At 44.7% G+C, this 16220-nt stretch overlaps 1 protein-coding gene across 4 annotated transcripts in view; it reads right to left on the bottom strand.

The window, feature by feature from the left end:
- The window catches only part of nfixb (nuclear factor I/Xb), a 355165-nt gene that overhangs the window by 83508 nt on the left and 255437 nt on the right, over positions 1 to 16220 (bottom strand). The gene's annotated exons all lie outside the window — the stretch shown is intronic.

The following is a 16220-nucleotide window of genomic DNA, read 5'->3' as shown; positions in this document are numbered from 1 at the left end:
GGAGCATCTTAAAGCAGACGACGAGGTTTAGGGGGGGAATTCCTGAGCTTAGGGCCTAGACGGTTGAAGGCATGGTCACCAATGGAGTCAGAATCACAAAGGACCCAGGGTATCGTTCCTGCACTTCACTGCTCAGTTATTTGATATCAGTTGGAGTGATGCAATTGGCATCAGTGCCTTTGGGGAGAGGGCAGACAAAATCAGGCAGGGTTCCTGTCCCCATCTCATATCAAATGACCCCTGCTGGAAATTGCATGTTTGTAGATATCAGGTGAGCACCAGATTGGACATCATTGTGACGACTCCTCCTGTTGCCAACCAACAAATGGCACCATTTAACAGGCAAGTCCGTGCTTTCTATGAACCAAAACTAGACCACATGCATGACATACCAGGGAGCGCATGCTACAGGGCACACAATGAACCCTTCTACCATTGGGCTACAAAGCTGGAAACGGTAAGTGATACCACTGTATACTCCTGATCTCTTTGAATTGGCAGGAAAATACTATGCAGCCAGACCAAATAGTTGAGGCTAAACTACTCATTCGAATTTATCACGTGACATTAAATTGCACAGAAGCAAAAGGATCAATCAGCAGATCAAAGTAACAATAAAGTCCAGAATTCCCACCATTTTCTCATAGCAATATAACAACAGTCCTTTGATAATTTTACACTGAACCCGCGGAGTTTAACCTCACAGCAGCGACGTGGGTAAGCAGCTTAACTCAGTGAACTAAAGGAATAGCAGAAACATGTTGCATTTATTCCCAGTTTGAGGTACAGAACTGTCAATCAAGTCTACTTCAAAGACCCAAGGGCTGACTCTCAGATGCCTGAGTCAAGCAATTCTCACACCTCCAGGATAAAGAAGAACTATCACAAAGGACATCAGTCATGGTAACCTGATTTTATTTGATTAATTACTAGATCAAACAATTTGGCCACCAATCTTCTCCTGACAAAAGACTGTCCATAAGTAATCAATATAAGCAGAGGCAAGACTTCTCTTTGCAAATCAAAGCCTACTGCAGACAAACAGGGGAATTGCATTACACGGATGTCATAACAAAGGAATTCTCCACAGACATAGCAGCAGCTGTGATATCCATTCTAAGAGCCTCAGTTTCTAGCTGAACTAGAAATATCCATATAATATACAATATAGAAATACTTGTGACTGGAAACAGGATGGGTCGTATTCTGTCACTCCTCGGTCTCAGCCATGGCTCAGTTGGTAGCATTCTCACCTCTGAGACAGAAGGTTGTGGGTTCAACTCCCACTCCAGAGATTTGAGCACAAACATCTAGACTGACACTCCCAGCACTGAGGGAATGCTGCACTGTCGGAGGCACCGTCTTTCAGATGAGATGGCAAACCGAGGCCCCGTCTGGCGTCTCGGGTGAACGTAAAAGATCCCAAGGCACTATTTCAAAGAAGAGCAGGGGGAGTTCTCTTCTGGTGTCCTGGCCAATGTTTATCCCTCAACCAACATCACTAAAACAGATTGTCTGGTCATTATCTCATTGCTGTTTGTGGGAGCTTGCTGTGAATTGGCTGTCAGGTTTCCAATATTACAGCAGCGACTGCATTTTAGAAAAGTACTTCATTGGCTGTAAAGCACTTTGGGATGTCCTGAGGTCATGAAAGGTGTGATATAATGCAAGTTATTTTTCTTTCCCATGGTCAAGAATCTACCAGCACCCAATATCCAGGCAGACACTCATATTAGGGCTGGTGGTACCTGAGGACCTGTTTTCCAGCATCAGTTAACGCCTTCAGGAGAGGAGAAGATAGAATTGGGACAAGCAAAAAAAAAAATGAGCAAAGATTTGCATAATGTTTCTTTTTGAATAACTTGCATTTGTATTGTGGAATCGGATTCCCAGTTTGCCGCTGTTTATGCCGTTTCTTCTGCCAATCTCGCACCAGATTTATGGCGGGAGGTTAGTAAAATCCCTGTGGAAATTTTACCCCAGCATCTTTAACGTAGAAAAATGACCCAACGCATTTCATAGAGGCTCAAGGGAAAGAGATGGACACCGAGCAAATAGAAAAAATTATAGGTGTAGCGACAAGAAGGTTGGTCAAAGAGGAGGAGGGTCTTAAGGAGGAGAGGACGGTGAAGAAGCAGAGGGGTTTCGGGACAGAGTTTCAGCACGTGAGGTCTAGATGGCTGAAGGCAATGGTGGCATGAAGGGGAGTGGGAAGCAAAAGAGGCTGAAGTCAGAAGAGTTTTGATGGGGCTGGAGAAAGTTACGGAGATAGGAAAGGGCAAGGCCATAGAGGGATTTAAATATAAGGATGAGATTTGTTAACTTGAGGCATTCGGGAGTTCAATGAAGACAGGGCTGATGGGCAAGTGGGACTCGGTGTGGAATAGGACACAGGCAGCGAACTTTGGATTAGCTGAAGTTTAATGGAAGTGTAAGATGGGAGGCCAGTCAGGAGAGCATTGAAGTAACCGAGCCCGGAGGAAACAAAGGCATGGGTGAGGGTTTGAGCAGCAGATGGACTGAGGTAGGGGTGGAGGAGAGCCATGTTATGGAGGCAGAAATAAGCAGTCCTTGTGATGGAGAGGATATGGGGTTGGAAGGTCAGCTCGGGGTTAAATAGAGTGCTGAGGTTATGAACACTCTGGTTCAGCCTGAGACAGTGGCCTTAACCCTTTCACCAGATGGTTCTAATTTGGCAAGCAATGTCGGGGCAGTGCTAATGTTATGTCTGAACATTACACTATTTTCCTCTTAATAACTTACAACTTGCTCTCATTTTGCTATTCTTGTCGAATTGAATCCAAATTGGATAAATGATAAAAGGAGACACCAAGATAGACAGGACTCTAGTTTACTGCCATCTGGAGTGCAGTTTGGTCAAACCTAAATATAAGTTTTTGCTGACAATGTGGTTAATTTTATTTTAGTTGAAAAACCAATTAGAAAGGCCAAAGCCCACAATGCAGAGCACCATCAAAGTTGGAAGGAGCAGGAGAGAAGGTGAATCAAGATGTAGTGGCTGGTACAGTTTTCGGCATGCCATTATCATAGAATCGTAGAATATTACAGCACAGAAGGAGGCCATTCAGCCCATCATGCCCGTGCCGGCTCTTTGAAAGAGCTATCTAATTTGTCCCACTCCCTTGCTCTTTCCCCATAGCCCTGCAATTTTTTCTCTTTTCAAATATATATCCAATTCCCTTTTGAAAGTTACTATTTAATCTGCTTCCACCGCCCTGTCAAATAGTCCATTCCAGATCCTAATAACTCACTGTGTAAAAAAAATCCTTCTCCCATCCCCCCGGCTCTTATGCCAATAATCTTAAATCTGTGTCCTTTGGTTACCGACCCTCCTGCCTTTGAAAACTGTTTCTCCCCATCTAGTCTATTAAAACCATTAATAATTTTGAAGACCTCTATTAAATCTTCCCTTAACCTTCACTGCTCTAAGGAGAACAATCCCAGCTTCTCTAGTCTCTCTACAAAACTGAAGTTCCTCATCCCTGATATAATTCTGGTAAATCTCCTCTGCACCCTCTCCAAGGCCTTGACATCCTTCCTAAAGTGTGGTGGCCAGAATTGGACACAATACTCCAGCTGAGGCCTAACTAGTGATTATGGAAAGGATTTAAAAGCCATAGAAAAAATGCAGTGAGGATTCACTGGGGCTCTTTTCACTGGAGCTGAAAAGGTTGAGTAATGATCTCAGAAAGATCTTCAAGACTACAAAAGGTTACGATCAGGTAAATAGTGATAGTTTATTTCCATTTGATTGGTAGGGTTGCCAACTATCCAGGACTGGCCTGGAGTCTCCAGGAATTAAAGATTAATCTGCTGGACAAAACCTAGAAGCAACCCGGGAGAAAAAGCACAGGGGCATTAAAAAAAATATGTTGAATCATTTCAAGAACTCTAACCTGCTCCTGCCATCTTGCGCACCAGGCATAGGCTGTGTGTGTGTGCGTGTGTGTGTGCAGGTACGTGTGTGGATGTGGGTAAGTGTGTGTGTGTGGTAAGTCTGTATATCAGCATATGCTGTCATTATAGTTTTCCAACACAGTGTGTTTTATTTTATATTTGCTTAAAAAAAATGTTAGCACCAGACATAAATGGTGACAGCACCCGTTGTGCCACTGTGTGCCCCCTCTGTTGCGAAACCTGCCAGAGTGCGTCGTGTAGCAGTGGCCCTTTAACAGCTTCTCGTGCCAGCCAGGTAGCATGCTGATCTGACAGGAAGCTAGCACTGCCAGTAGGATCAGCATCGTCCTGAACGCAGCGTTATCCCGTAGATATTTCACTGTGTCCACAACTCAGCGTCTATTTATAGAGCGATACAACTTCGCCTCCGTGGGATGCTTCCAAGTGCACTGTGCTGAACAGACACTACGAGGTTATACAACTCACCACTGTTTCCCTGTGGATCCCCACAGATTTCCAAGGAGGCAAGGAATGAAGCAGATGGTACTTTTGGGGGCATATAGAGTGTGCTTGGATCTACAGTGTAACCTGGACAGATTTTCCATATTTCTACACTCATCAGGATTATTGACTTAAAGGGGCTGTCATCTTTATTTTTTTTTGGCCAATTTTTTCACCTCCCTCCCTTTCCTGAAGGCGAGGACATTGGCTGAGGATTTGGTTCTCGTGCCCAAGTAGCCTTTCTGCAGTTTCGAGCCCAGAAAGAATCCGAAAGGCTTTAAGAGAATGAGATGGAGATCGAAAGCTTTGAAGATGAAAAAGAAAACTCACAGTGAGAGATTTAATTTCTGACCAGAAGGAAAACAGAGTTGGGAATGGAACAGAAGGTTATTCATAGTGAGGGGGAGTCACCATAGCTTAATCCGGTGCTGTCCGAGCAAGCCAGTGTGACTAGTTTTGCGTTACTCTGGCATGGACCCCGATGGGCCGAATGGCCTCTTTCTGTGCTGTAAACTTCACCCAATGTACAGCCTCGTGTGTTTTCTGGCAAGGGTCAGCAATCAGGAGAGGGAACTCTGTTGAATATTTTTCCAACCTAGTTCAGACTGGCTGTGCACAGACCAGGAATCGAAGCTGGAATTGTTTTGTTATGGCTCAGTGTCACACTGCATGGCCTCCTTCCCCACTGAGCCATCGGGGGGGGGGAGTTGGAGGACGCACCTTTTTTTTCCTGCAAATGATACTCAAACACACCCTCAGGACGATGGGCTAACTTCAGTGCCAATGCATGGTAAGTGTAGGAATGGCCACACAGGTTTCCAACTGCAGTTCCCTCATGTACCCTTGATCTGAGCTTTGGTGGACACAGTGAGTTGGGGCCAGACACATCCCCACAGGTAGAAGTGGGGGAGAATCCCTCTCACTTCATCCAGTCCCACTCTCCTGTACCCCTTAACCAGTGGCACCTCACAACCAGAGGTGGCAGCTGGCACAGTGCAACAAGAGGCGGAGGTGGAGTATGGGTGATGATGGCAAGGCTACATTTTGTCGCTCATCCCCAATTGCTTTGAGAAGATGGTGGTGGGCCTTTTTCTTGAACCGCTGCAGGCCTTGTGGGTCCATCATGGCGTTAGGGAGGGAATAAAGAAATTGTTTTAGGAAGCTGGGTCGGCAAAGTGAGTGAGACACCTTTGAGATCTGAGTTTGAATTCAGCCCAGGCAGATGGGATGAAATTCTCCTCTCTCTCTCTTGGTCCTCAATCCAATTTCTATTGAGTGTGGATCCCAAGCAAGAAAGAGCGCCTAATTTGGCAATCTTCTCGGGGTGGCTATTGGGTGTCCTCTACTTAACTGGGGTGAAGTCATATTGTTGGGGTGGTGTAGCGAGAACTTTAATCTGCATCAAATTACGTTATATGTGATGTCGGAGTGCTTGATGCTGACAATAGCTGCCTGAAATGGGAAATGTTCTATTCACCAGAAATGACACCCTTCACCTTAATAAGCACAAAATTCACCAAAATATATATTTTTTAAATCGGCATGATGGCCCCTCAAGAGTATCATTTAAAGAAAATACGTTTTCATAGCTAACCATGTGTAGTGACAGATTCAACAGTCATTCCCATTGTATCCCATTACTGAACCGTGCGTTGCCTGTAGAAGTAGGAGGTAAAATGGGTGGGATATGGAGCTCCCTTGGCGGCCGTGCCTTCAGCTGCCTAGACTCTGGAATTCCCTCCCTAAACCTCTCCGCCTCGCTCACCTCCTTAAGACCCTCCTTAAAACGTAGCTCTTTGACCAAGCACCTGCCCTAATGTCTCTTTCTTTGGCTCGGTGTCAATTTGTGTCTGATAACGCTCCTGTGAAGTGCCTCGGGACGTTTAAGGCGCTATATAAATGCAAGTTGTTGTTGAGTTGTCAGGGTGAAAGGCCTACTTATGTCCCAGGGGCTGTAGTTTGAAAACCCTACATACTGGAGCGTGTAGAGCCAAGTCACACAGACCAAAGGGTCCCAGGTTCGATTCCTGATTTGTGTTGACTTAGTTAATCTAAACTGGAGAGGTAGTTGGATCGTATATTTGGCCTGTGCATAGGGAGAGGGGGGAAAGAAATCAGCTCCTGATTGCTACCCAGTGACCCCTGCTGGAAAGTGTACAAATGTAAGGAATCTTACAACACCAGGTTATAGTCCAACAAATTTATTTTAAAATCACAAGCTTTCGGAGATTATCTCCTTCGTCAGATGACGAAGGAGATAATCTCCGAAAGCTTGTGATTTTAAAATAAATTTGTTGGACTATAACCTGGTGTTGTAAGATTCCTTACATTTGTCCACCCCAGTCCATCACCGGCATCTCCACATCATGGAAAGTGTACAGGTGTAGAAGGCCACTTGAGGCAAGGTTTGGGCTCGCAGTGACACTCTTCACAGTTGAAAGGTCACCCCTCCAAGACTCACGTGAAAAATGGGCCACTGGGCCACTGGCACCTAGCCAGCTGTACCCAGTGCTTTTAGGAGAGGGAGAAAATAAGTATTATGAAACAATTCTAAGTTTCAACACCAACTATAACATTCAACACAGACCAACCTTCTGAATCATAGAACCGTTGAATGTTGCAGCACAGGAGAAGGTTTGTACTGGTTCCCTCAAAGAGTTGTCCACTGACTTCCATTTCCCCTGACCTTTCCCAATCCCTGTTTAAATTTTCTTTTTCAAATATTTATCCATTTCCTCTTTTAAAAGCCATTTTATGAATTCTGCTTCCAATACTGTTTCTGCTCAGGCATTCCAAGTCCTAACAAGCCTCTGCATTAAAAGAAAATTCTCCTGCACCTTCGTCAAATTTTGTTTGATAATCGCTCCTGCGAAGCGCCTTGGGATGTTTTACTAAGTTAAAGGTGCTACATAAATGCAAGTTGTTGTTGGTGTTGTAAACCTCTCTTTTCGGCCTTCTGCCAATGAGCTTAAATTGATGCCCTCTACTTACTGACTCACGATAGTTTTCCCCGATTTGCTTCATCGAAACCCCTCATAATTTTGAACTCTTCGGTCAGATCTCCTCTTAACCTTTCTCGTTCTGAATGAAAAGAGTCCCAATTTCTCAACTCTCTCCTCCTAACTGAAGCCTCTCATCTTTGGTACCATCTCAGTGAATCTCTCCTGCACCCTCTCCACGGCCTTGACATCCTTCCAAAAGTAAAGTGCCCAACACTGAGGTCAATATTATAACTGCGGCCTAACCAACGATTTGCACAGGTTTCAATTTATCTCTTTGTTTTCGTTGAGAGTGGAGTGCTGTCGTACAAAAAAAGTAATTGATTTGGCAAAGGCTGTGTTATAGATTTACAACAATAGGACGGAGCAGAGCTGCTTAAGGACTATAGCAGTATTAGATTTACACAGGCTGGACCTTGTCAGATAAATAAACAATGAACAGATTAATATACACAAGGGTGGATACACACCATAAGCACTAAACTGTATGTTTTTATTCTCATTTCAATCCACTTAAAAAGTGGTGCTTTTTTTAAAAAAAACCTATTGAATACAACATAAATAATTACTTACTTTCATCCCTCCTTATTCATTTATTCTTTTAAATCTAAAAAATCTTCTCATTGATTATACTTTATTTCAAGTCTTTAGGGCACAGTGCCCTTGACCAAGCCAGCCCCCATTCATTCCGCATTGTTTCAGGGTCAGTGCGCTGATGGATGGGACACTGAAAGTGTTGCGTCTTCCCCTATATCGCACGCTGCTTGAGGAAATAAAGCTCACCACCAAAGAGGGCTAAATTCATAGCTGCATCTCTGGTACGCCATCCGTGTTCAAAATGGCTGCTTTGACGCATAAGTGGGACTATATAAAAGGGCTGAATTGCCTGCCTATTGATAGGTTATTCCAGTTTGATAGATTGGGGAAGACCAGGGGACACGCATTTAAACCACTCAAAAGTAGGAATAGACTGGATGTTGGGCGGTTCTTCTTTTCCCAGAGAGCAGCGAGCCTCTGGGACGTGTTGCCGGCTGGTGTGGTGGGTGCCGACTCTCTGCCTCCAAGAGGGAGCTGGACCGCTTCCTGACTGGGGCAGAGATCGCATCATGTGGAAGGTGAGTGTCTTTATAGGTAACACTCGGTCCATGTGGATTGGTTTCGATCGCCTGAGGGGGCCGGAAAGGAATTTTCCAGAGTATTTTTTTCCCTTATTGGCCCGGGGTTTTTCTGCTTTATTGCTTCTCCCAGGAGATTACATGGCTGCAAGGAGGGTGTTGGGGGATGGTGAGGGGGAGTAGGAAGTATCTAGTCATGATGCTCTGGCCACCATGAGTGTGGGGAAGGCTTGATAGGCCAGCGGGTCTTTTCCCGCCTGTCAATTTTCATGTATTCGTATATATTAATTGAATGTTTTCTCTTCCTTTTCTCTGCCTTCCCGGAGGTGCTGGCTTTTGGTGTGACACAGTTCAGCTTCCATTGTCTTCCCTCACCCAAGTGGCCATTCGTCACACCTGAGCTTAAACAGTGAGGATATTTTACCAGGGAAACCAACACAACCAAGCTAGATTGTGGCCTCACCTGAGGTCCAGAGAGTCACTTTCCAATAGGAGTCACTGGGCTGCACTGCTCCTTTAATGGGTGTTTTACATAATAGTTTGCAGACACTATCCCTTTAAGAGAAACCAATCTCCTTTAATTCACTCTGTGTGAAGAAGAGCTTCCTACCATCAGTCTTAAAAATGGCCTTTGGCCAGTTTGGACCAGTGCCTCCTTGTCCTGCTGCTGGGGTTACTTTGATGCGCTGTTCCAGGTTTATCTTTTCTATACCACTTACTATCTTATGTACCATTATGAGACCCCTTTTAGTCAGTTCCTTTTAAAGCTGATGGGTCCAACTTTCTCCAGTCTTTCCTTATAACTCAATCATAGAAACTCAAGGTTAGCCTTCTGGTTCTCAATGACATGTCTAACTGACCAACCAACAGTGACTGCATAAAAAAATTACTTGCATTTATATAGCGCCTTTCATGACCTCGGGATGTCCCAAAGCGCTTTACAGCCAAATGAAGTACTTTTTGAAGTGTAGTCACTGTTGTAATGTAGGAAACGCGGCAGCCAATTTGCCCACAGCAAGATCCCACAAACAGCATTGAGATAATGACCAGATGACCTGTTTTAGGTGTTGGTTGAGGGATACATATTGGCCAGGACACCAGGGAAAACTCTTCTGCTCTTCTTTAAATAGTGTCATGGAATTTTTTACAACCACCAGAGAGGGCAAATGAGCCCTGTGCTAAACATCAAAGCACCACAGGAGGGGAAGTGGCCATCAGATGCTTTAATTTGTGTTGTCGACATCTAAGTTTGCACATTATACTAAAGTACTTGGTTGTTGGTTTAACGTCTCGTCCAAAAGACAGAGCAGCACTCCCTCAGTACTGTGCTGAAGTGTCAGCCTGGATTATGTGCTCAAGTGTCTGGAGTGGGGGCTTGAACCCATGACCTTCTGACTCAGAGCCGAGAGTGCTACCCATGACACTGCAACAAAATCAATTCTATTCAACACTGGTTAGGCCTCAGCTGGAGTATTGTGGCCAATTCTGGGCACCACACTTTAGGAAGGATGTCAAGGCTGTGGAGAGGGTGAAAAGGAGATTTACCAGAATGGTACCAGGGATGAGGGACTTCAGTTTTGTAGAGAGATTGGAGAAGCTGGGATTGTTCTCCTTAGAGCAGAAAAGGTTAAGGGAGATTTTTAGAGGTGTTCAAAATCATGAATGATATTGATAAGAGTAAATAAGGTGAAACTATTTCCACTGGCAGGAGGGTTTTGTAACCAGAGGAAACAGATTTAACATAGTTGGCAAAAGAACCGAAGGGTACATAAGGAGAAAAAAATTACACAGCAAGTTGTTATGATCTGGAACGCACTGCCTGAAAGGGTGGTAGAAGCAGATTCAACAGTAACTTTCAAAAGATAATTGGATAAATACATGAACAGGAAAAATTTGCAGGGCTATGAGAAAGAGCGGGGGAATGGGACTAATTGGATAGCTGTTTCAAAGAGCTGGCACAGGCAAGATGGGCCGAATGGCCTCCTTCTGTGCAGCATCATTCTATGATCCTATGATTGATTTAGCTCCAGGCTGCAGAGGATTGTAATAAACAATTCTGTTACTTTAAACTTGAAAGCAAACATAAATAAACAGTCTTGAAAAAAAAACCATTGATCTGTGTTGAGTTAACTGATGTCATCTGGGAAGCCTGAGGGACTGTTCCACAGCTGCCCCAGGCTAGAACATAAGAACATAAGAAATAGGAGCAGGAGTAGGCCTTACGGCCCCTCGAGTCTGCTCCACCATTCAATCAGATCATGGCTGATCCTCAACTCCACTTTCCATCCCTATCCCCATAACCCTTGATTCCCTTAGAGTCCAAAAATCTATCGATCTCAGTCTTGAATATACTCAATGGCTCAGCATCCACAGCCCTCTGGGGTAGAGAATTCCAAAGATTCTCAACCCCTGAAGAAATTTCTCCTCATCTCAGTCCTAAATAGCCGAACCCTTATCTTGAGACTATGACCCCTAGTTCTAGACTCTCCAGCCATGGGAAACAGTCTCTTAGCTTCTACCCTGTCAAACCCTCTAAGAATTCTATTTGTTTCAATGAGATGACCTCTCATTCTTCTCAATCTCTCCCTAGGAAGGGCAAAGTGCACGCATGCGGACATCGGGTGAGGTGGTAAGGAGAGTTGTGACGTCCTCCCCACCCTCCCCTTCCCAACCCACCACAATAGGGGTTGCCAACTCTGGTTGGACATATTCCTGGAGGTTTCATCACATGACCTCCTGCCTCCAACCACCCCGCCCCCACACTCCCACCATTGGTCGCCCGACATGTCCATCCTCACGGAGCACCGCCTTCCAGAGCTGATCGGAAAGTGAATAGACTCTTCATTACCTGACTGGAAGATTCTTGACTGTCAGTCAAACAGCCCTCTTTCCCCATGTCCAATATTTTTATAACTAATACACAAAAATTGTTCAAAGAAAATGTTTTAAGAACACAATTTTTTTGAATGCCCCTATGATTTTCTCCCGGGTGTTTTGCTCGCAGCAGTGTCCAGGAGATTAATCTTTAATTACTGGAGACTCCAGGGCAATCCTGGAGTGTTGGCAACCCTACACCACAATCAAATAGTCGGCCGACACTCGCTGCCTGGGCTCACTCGCTGGCTCGGTGACCGGATGCTGGCTCTCGACCTGTGGAGTCGGACCCACACCAAGGAGGGGACCCCTTCAGAAGGGGAGAGGGGAGAAAAGTGAATCAAAATAAAAAGTGAGTGGAAAATAATGATTAAATTGCACATTCTAAAGGATGGCGGTCCAGGAATTGACTTGGCAGCTGGCAGCCTGCAAGGTAACACACATCTTGAGTGTTCGTCAGCCCAAATCTACCTTCTAGTGATTGAAATATCCAGCTACATATCTTTAGAATCCCCTCCCTAAACCTCTCCGCCTCTCCGCCTTGCTCTCTTCCTTTAAGATGCTCCTTATAACCTACCTCTTTGACCAAACTTTTGGTCACCTGGTCCTAATATCTCCTAATGTAGCTTGGTGTCAGATATTGTCTGATTACGCTCCTGTGAAGCATCTTGGGACGTTTTATGACATTAAAGACGCTAAAGTTGCTGTTGTTTGAGGTTTTCCCAGTACCTGAGCCTAATAGCTGATAATAAATAGATATATTTAGGACTATAAAAGCATTTCAATCCTCACGCTGTCACTCTCTAGTGTTACTTGTAACCTGCAATTACCCCAGTGCCACACATCAAAGCATCACAGGAGGGAAAGTGGCCATCAGACGTTTTAATTTGTGCTATTGAGGTCTAAGATTGCACATTACACTAAAGTACTTGGCCGTTGATCTGTGTAACCTTCATTTAAAAGCTCATTTAGATAAAACAGACAAGAGTTTGTTGACAGACTGCTCAGTGTGGGTCTCTCTGTAAAGGCGTTAGTTGACTCATTGAAGTGAGGCAAAGCTTAGCCCACAAAACCCTCCAAAAAGAATCATTTACTCTTCTTGTAATAACTACGTAGATAGCACTGCTCAGCTTTGTTTAACCCTCCGCCCTTGAACCCCTATTTGCAGTTCTTCAGCTACTAATGTGGAGGCCTTTTTAACACAACAATCTTCCCAGGACACATTACAGGGGGCTCGAGAGACTGGGATTGTTCTCCTTAGAGAAGAGAAGGTTGAGGGGAGATTTAATCGAGGTGTTCAAAATTATGAGGGGTTTTGTGAGAGTGAATAGGGAGAAAGTGTTTCCACTGGCAGGAGGGTCAGTAACCAGAGGACGCAGATTTAAGATAATTGGTTAAAAAATCCAGGGTGGAGATGAGGAGAATTTTTTACGCAGCGAGTTTTATGATCTGGAATGCGTTGCCTGAAAGGGCGGTGGAAGCAGGTTCAATAATAATTTTCAAAAGGGAATCGGATATATACTTGAAAATTAAAATATGTCGGGCTACGGGGAAAGAGCAGAGGAGTGGGACTAATTGGACAGCTCTTTCAAAGAGCCGGCGCAGACACGATGGGCCGAATGGCCTCCTTCTGTGCTGCATGTTTGTAAGATTCTATGATTGGAAGATACTGAGCTGGAAGTGGGAGAGAAGTTTTGAAGGTGGAGAGGCAAGACACATGGAGGGGCTTAAGAGGAGAGGTCTAGAGTGCAGGGATATGGTGGCTGGAGATCTGGAGGGGAGGAGGAGTTCACAGAATGGACCAGCGTTAGAAGGAGGGAAGGTTTGTGACAGACTGTAAAGATGGAAGAGGCTGCAGAGGTAGGATGGAACATAGCCATGGAGGGATTTGAAATCAAGAATAAGGGATATAGAGTAAATACACAGGAGCCAATGGAGGTTGATGAGGATAGGGTAGATAGGTGTGCTGGACTCAGGATTGGATACGTGGGCAGATTTCGGGATAAATTGGAACTAATGTAAGGTGAAGCTCAGAAAGCCAGTTTGGAAAGTGTTGGGATTAATCAACTTGACAGAGAATTTTATTAAAGTTCACCCAAAACACTGCGACAGACATTTAGGAACATAGAAGGAACATCGGATCAGGGGTAAGCCTTTCAGCCCCTCGAGCCTGTTCCAACATTCTCATGGCTGATCTGTATCCTGGCTCCATCCAACTGCCATGGCTTTATATCCCTTAATACCCTTGGCTGGCAAAATCAAGCTCAGATTTAAAATTATTAATTGAGCCAGCATCTACTGCTTTTTGTGGGAGACACTTCAAAATTTCTACCACCTTTGCATGAAGAAGTGTCTCCATCTTCTCTCCTGAATAAACTGGCACTGATTATGTCCCTTTGTCCTGGACTCTCCCACCAACAGAAAAAGTTGCTCTCTATCTACCCTATCAATTCCTTTCAAAATCTTCAACCAAATCACCCCTTAACCTTCCATATCCCAGGGAATACAAACCTAGTTTGTGTAATCTCCCCTCATAATCTCACCCTTGGAGCCCTGGTAACATTCTGGTGAATCTGCTCTGCATTCCTTCCAAGGCCAATATATCCCTTCTAAGATGCGATGCCCAGAACCGTACACAGTACTCCAGATGTGGTCTAACCAGGGCTTTGTGTCGCTGTAGCAAAACTTCCTCCCCTTTATAGTCTAGCCCTCTAGTTATAAAGGCTGACATTCCATTAGCCTTTTTGATTATTTTTTGTACCTGACTTTCTAGCTGAGAGAGGGGGTTAAAATCTTTTGTTCAGTTTAAAGGATTTGCTAACCTGGAAGGGAGTGGTTGAATTCATGACAAGGAGGATCAACGGATGAAAGGGGCTGAGATGTTACAAGGCATTAGTCGGTGTCAGAATTGGATCACCAACAGACTCTGGTCTTTGAACAGTGTTACGGGCAATTTGAGACCAGATTTCTCGCCAGTGTTGCAAATGCAGGTGTTTCAGGAGGAGGCAGTGCTACACAGGAGAAGATAAGCACCAGTGACTTTATACAAATTGCACTTTTAAGGTACGTCCATGGAATTAGAGCTTTCATTTGATGGGATTCCCACCTCTCTCTCCCTTCCACATGTGCAACTGAAAGTTTGAGTGCAACAGATACTTACTGGTACCCCTGTGAATTAGACTAATTGAAATCTTCTACCCAGAGCACTTTGGAAAGGGGGAAGGGGGGTAGGGGGATCAATATTTAAACCTTGATTGTCCACCATTATTAGGGCCCCCCCCCTGGTAGATAATGGAAACTGCTGGATAATGGAGACCCCAGTTATACTGCTGATGGCTTCAGTGCCCACCTGCCTGTTTCATTGCACTCCAGCAGCACGCCCCTACGCTTCTGTGCAACCTGCCGGCCAGATTAACCGACGCTGGAACACCTGATCGATCAGCCCCCTCGGCCAGCCTGTAGCCTGGCCCCACACCTGCCTGTGACCCCAGGCAATGGATCCATGTCAGACAGAAAGAGCGTTAACCACGATGTCACGCAAGCTGCAAGAGGTGAGAACCGAAGGCAGCACCTCCAGTATCCACAGTACCGACGTTAAATGCATCCTGTATTCCACTTGCTGTCGCAGTAGTCCATTTACGCAGGTCAGTTCCGTGTTGATGTTAGGGTTGTCAGCTCTGTTGAGATCAGCATTGCCGACAGGGTTCCCGGAGATGAGTGTGGGTATGGCTTGGAGGCTTTCCCTTTATAAATCCAGTCACAATATATAACAGCAACAACAGCAACTTGCATTTATATAGCACCTTTAACATAGCAAAACATCCCAAGGCGCTTCACAGGAGCGATTATCAAACAAAATGTGACACCGAGCCACATAAGGAGATATTAGGACAGGTGACCAAAAGCTTGGTCAAAGAGGCAGGTTTTAAGCAGCGCCTTGAAGGAGGAGAGAGAGGTAGAGAGGTTTAGGAAGGGAATTCCAGAGCTTAGGGCCTAGGCAGCTGAAGGCACGGCCGCCAATGGTGGAGCAAAGGAGTTTAAAAACCAGCTGTAGTTAACATCCATGTCCCCAGCCTAAACAGATATAAATTTTGCAAGGCTTTGTCCGTTGTTTCCAGGATAATAGGCTTGAGAGAGGAACCAAGCCACATAATTCAAATATAAACAATCCTCTGTGATTGTCTCAGGTACTTGAGTGACTGTCAGCTCCTTGTTGATTTGAGTCGTCCAGTACTTAAATCCATTAAATTCATACTGAAATACTTAAATCCCCAGCAACTCATTCTGGGGCATTTAAGTCGAATTGTTCAAATCAGTGGGAATCATTTTGGAAGCTTCAAGAATTGCATCAGTCCAGCGTAGGTCCCACAGTGTTGAGATATATAAGAAAAGAATCAGTGTATATGCAAAATGTCAACTGAAAAGAATACGGTAGGGAACTAGATAGTATAATTTCTATTGTCAATTTTATATATATAGATATATGTAATATTACTGTTATTTATTTGCTTGTTCATCTATTGTTAAATAAATTCACTTGATTGTCAAAGTCTGAAATAGGTCTGATGTTGAGATGCTTTGCAAGGTGGTCCCTTGCTGATAGGATTAGATGAAGAGGGGTGGGAGGATGCTCGTGTGGAGCATATACGCTGGCATAGACCAGTTGGGCCGAACGGCCTGTTCTTATGCTGCAGACTCTGTTTAATTCTCTATGTAATCCCCGCGGAGGGACAGGATCATTCCAGCAGCTAAAATAATCAACAGAAAGCTTTTTTTTTCTGTTTGTGATCCTGGGAAGGCTTACCGAGATATC

This window comes from Heptranchias perlo, chromosome 37 (assembly GCF_035084215.1).
Source record: "Heptranchias perlo isolate sHepPer1 chromosome 37, sHepPer1.hap1, whole genome shotgun sequence".
NCBI classification, from domain to species: Eukaryota; Metazoa; Chordata; class Chondrichthyes; order Hexanchiformes; family Hexanchidae; genus Heptranchias; species Heptranchias perlo.
Note: the sequence above shows the minus strand (reverse complement) of the source record. Positions and strands in the feature narration are given on the sequence as shown.